We start from the raw sequence: 5,000 nt of genomic DNA on the forward strand, positions 1-5,000 counted from the left end.
AAATTTTACCCTCAATTTTTAATTCCAATAAAAGTTCTTTATTCTCGGTAGCATCATTTTGTTGTACAACAGTTTTACCATCAATTTTCAATTTTCAACAAAAGCCCTTTATTCTCAGCAGTATTATTTTATTTGCCTGCCTTTGTACAGCAATTTTACCATCAGTTTTCAATTTCCAACAAAACCCGTTTATCGTTAGTAATATCATTTTGTTAGTAATATCATTTTGTTATATAACCAATTATCGATTTTAAGCAAAACTCCTTTATTCTGAGTATCATCTCTTCACAAGAATAACCGCCCCCTTCCCCATCTCTTAAATCTAAATACCAACTTTTATCTCACTCTCCCCCAGAGCTTCCACTGGGGTTATTGAAAAGCCTCGGGGGGACAATCTCCGAAAGCTCCCTTTAAAAGGGCCTAAATTCGGGGGTGGGGGGGGGAGAGGGGGGGGGAGGGCACCTTTCATCGACCTATTTTTACCCTACCACTGCGGCCTTCCTCAATATGGCTCTCTTGCAGCGGAGAGGGAGTTACAGGGTACTCGATGAAATATTGGTGTCGGGAGCTGCAGGTGGAGGCAGAACAACGCCGAAGATTTTCGAAGCAGTCTTGACTGTGCTACTGTTAACTGTGCTACTTTGTTTACAAAATTTCATACTTGTTTTTACAGAAATATCGGAATAACTTCCTTTATCGCTTTTTAAGACAGCGCGAGACATCATTAATGAAATAAGGGCTTCGTTCAGAAAGGTTTCCATAAACCTTTTTTATTAGTTAATTAATTGTGGAGGCTGTGATATCCTATCTTATTTATTTACAAAGGTATCTAAATTTTCTTCTTCAAAGTTTTTAACCCAGTGAGAAACACCATAAATAAATAAGAAAAACAAAACTTTACTTAAAAAAGGTTTCCATAATTTTTTAAAAAGGTTTTATGGCAAAAATGTTAACATAATTTTCCAAAACGCATTCCATAATTGCGTTATTTGTTACTTAACTATGCTGTCAAGCGTCTATTTATAATTCGTGGCGTTTCTCATGCATAAACTACGGTTGTCTCAACGTAAAAATTATCAGTCGCTGATATGCTGCTCAAATTTGGAGATCATATGTTAAACTACAATCTTCTTGCAAAGGTATAGCTCTAATGTATGGAGGTGAAGTTCGATACTGCATACGAATAGCAGCAAGGAGTTTGAAGTGGTTGAGATTAGTGACTGTGTACTGTATGCGTCGTTAGAATAAATTTCAAGGATGAAAAATAGAGAAATACTCAACTGTAAAATAGTCAGCAAAACTTATAAGGTGCATTAGAGTATTCAGAGGATGATCGGTCAAGTATAGGGAACGACTCTTCACTGATTGTGCATGTAAACGCTATTCTATAAAGGGGACCTAGATATGATTTAAGGCAATAGCTTTCATATACTGAATAATTCCCATTAATTCCCTTGAAGGGAGGAGAGGTTTGTTATGCGGAAGATCTGGTGGAATGTGCTTTATGTATAAAGTAGTGTATTTTTTTTTATTAAGTTTAGTAATCATTAAAACAATTGTTTCTGTAAACATGTATCATCCGTAAGTCGTACGTGCCATTGTTTGTTGCATTAGAGAAGCATTAAAAGGATTCAAAGCCCAAGAAATGAATGTACGATTGACGGAAAGATCATTTTACAATATTTGCAATACCCCAATCAGGAAATAAATATCAGGGTGACCTTACTATCAATGTAACGTATTCACTAATAAATACAGCACTTACTGCTTCGTAAAAATAAATTTTAATTTGCTGTGTATTGCGTCCTCGACCCCAAGGAAATCGTCTAACAAAATCACAAGAAGCCATTGAGTGCTGACACTATCTCAAGGAAGTCGCAGAGCTTAGGCGTTTCAGTAATTTTTTTTTTTTTTGCGGGGGAGGGGGGGCGGGGGGGGGGGGGGGGCGGGGCTATCTAGGTATACAGTACGGGGCTTTCATTACCATTATAATATATATAATATATATTATATATAGAGATAATATATAATATATATATACTATTAATAAATATATATATATATATTTTAAAAATTAAAATATATATATACACAGAATATATACATTATACACATAATTAATACATAGTAACATATACATATATATACATATTACATATTATATATATCTATACAATTATATATTTACATTACAATATATATATGTATATATATATATATATATATATATTATTAATATTATATCATATATATATATTACATAATATACTATATTAAGAAATAAGAATAGTGCTCATGTTTTGACTTCGGATTATTGATCTCAATTGCAGGCCAAACGGGTTGGGCAAAGGGTAGCGAAAATTCAAGTATTGTTATTTCGTTTCTGAAAGATGTTTGTATATTTCGTTAATATTTGGAATTTTTGAATCTATTCTTGCCAAAAATATTTTACAGTGTTTTAATTTAGCATACCATTACAACAACAATGTAAATATAAACATAAATTAAATTTGCTATAAATAATACACATATATTTAAAATATTACAGATATAATATAAGAAATATATATATATATATATATATATATTAATATATATATTAGATATATATTATTAGACATATATATATATATATGTAATATATATATGTATATATAATATATATATAATATTATACTATACATGTTTATATATATATGTTACATATTATATAACAGATATATATAATTATTTATATAATAATATTATATATATATTATATTTATTATACTATATTATATATTTGCAAAATATGTTAATATATTATATGTATATATATATTATAATTATATGTTTATATATGTATCATTTAAATATATGTATATTATATTACAGAAATTTTATATTATATTTAACCATGTATTGGTATGTCATTGCACTAAAAACACTGTAAAATATTTTGCAAGAAGATTCAAATTCCAATATGAAAATATACAAACATCTTTCAGAAACGAAACAATACTGAATTTCGCTACCCTTCCAACCCGTTGGCCTGCATTGAGATCATAATCCGAAGTCAAAACAGAGACACTATTTCTTCTTATAAAGTGGGGAAGCTGAAAAGAACCGCGGCAGACTCTGCTGGAACCCAGTTTCGTTCTGTGAGAATTGCATACAAAAGATTAATATTAAAACATGTTGCGGCTGGCCTCGCTTCGTTACGTTTGCCATTTATGCAACAGAATTCGGGGGGCGAAATATTTCAAGTTGAAAGTTACTGTCCAACTTGGCACTAGGAAAAAAAAAAGTTTCCTTTGCATATAGCAAAATTCATTTGAGGGATGTTTCTGTAAGGAACGCAACCATTGCATCATGTACAAGATTCCCGGATGAAAAAAGAAATGTTACACTGCAACATGCAAGACTGCATTCTCTCTCTCTCTCTCTCTCTCTCTGTTTGTCTGTGCCATGGTCTAGCCTGTTGTTGAATTCAATAAGCCTTTACGGTCAACAAGATTTTTAAAACATGTAACTTATCACGTTATCATGAAAGGGCAAATTCAGGTGTGCTTTGCTCTCATTATATATATATATATTATATATATATATATATATATATATATATATATATGATATATAGCTATATATGTATATATGTTATATATATATATATATATATATATATATATATATATATATATATATATATTGCATAATCTGGTATACAGCGAATCTTTACAAGTGTATGATATATCCAATAATGTTAAATTTAAATCTGTATTAAAAATTTAATGTTTCTATCTAAAGTAATTCTCGTTAGAATCCCACTCACCTGTCCACCTCGGGAAATAAGGGTGGAAAAAATGTACATGATCTGTATTTATATGAGAAATATGCTTAAAATACATACTTAAAATAAATTAGGTGATTGAGAACATCAGTATGGAATCAATGTAAACCTTTGATAACGGTAAACAGCATCAATAAAATTACTTTTCAAATATTACAGGAAAAAACTCTTCCAGTTATAGAAAACTCCTATGAGAACCGTCATTAAATAAATTTTGAGTATATTACCATAAAACATGTCTATCAAAGTATTTTAATTACGACACATGAATTACCACACCAAAAGCCCCGAAACACCAACACGTTTAAAAGTTATATATGTTCTTATGAAGAACGAATATAATTAGTGACTGGTACCTACCTACAAAGCGGTATTCACGCATATCCAAACCTTTTATTGCTCAAGTATTTAATAAACGTTTCAGCTGGTCCCGGAACAAAGTAAAGCGTAATTAATATGACTGCACCTATATCGATATCAAACTAGTTAAACAAGGGATCTGGCGCTAAAATATCACTCTATGAAAGTGATGCAATATTTCATATTCCCACGTAAATGACGACCTCCTGCCTACAAAGGTGATTTGGAATGAAAGGATATTCACCCTAACTATTAATAAAGAATATCGTCCTTTGCTCTCTCTCTCTCTCTCTCTCTCTCTCTCTCTCTCTCTCTCTCTCTCTCTCTATATATATATATATATATATATATATAATATATGATATATATATATATATATATATATATATAATATATATATATATATATATATATACATACATATACACACACACACACATATATATCATATATATATATATATATATATATATATATATATATATATATATATATATATATATTATATATATATATATATATATATATATATATATTATATATATATATATATATATATATACTTTATACCAACATTTACTTATCGATACGAGAGTAGTATATACTCTTAGCACTTATGATCATCTAGATTTTCAAATAACCTACATCTAAAAATATGCATATTCGAGTAAAATAAATCCTGATGTATCTATGACATCCCTCATTAGGGAATACCACTCACATTGGCTTATGTTTGTTTTTGTTTGTATAGTGTTTTTACGTTGCATGGAACCAGTGGTTACTCGGCAACGGGACCAACGAATTTACGTGA

The sequence above is a fragment of the Macrobrachium nipponense genome, chromosome 6 (genome assembly GCF_015104395.2).
Source record: "Macrobrachium nipponense isolate FS-2020 chromosome 6, ASM1510439v2, whole genome shotgun sequence".
NCBI classification, from domain to species: domain Eukaryota; kingdom Metazoa; phylum Arthropoda; class Malacostraca; order Decapoda; family Palaemonidae; genus Macrobrachium; species Macrobrachium nipponense.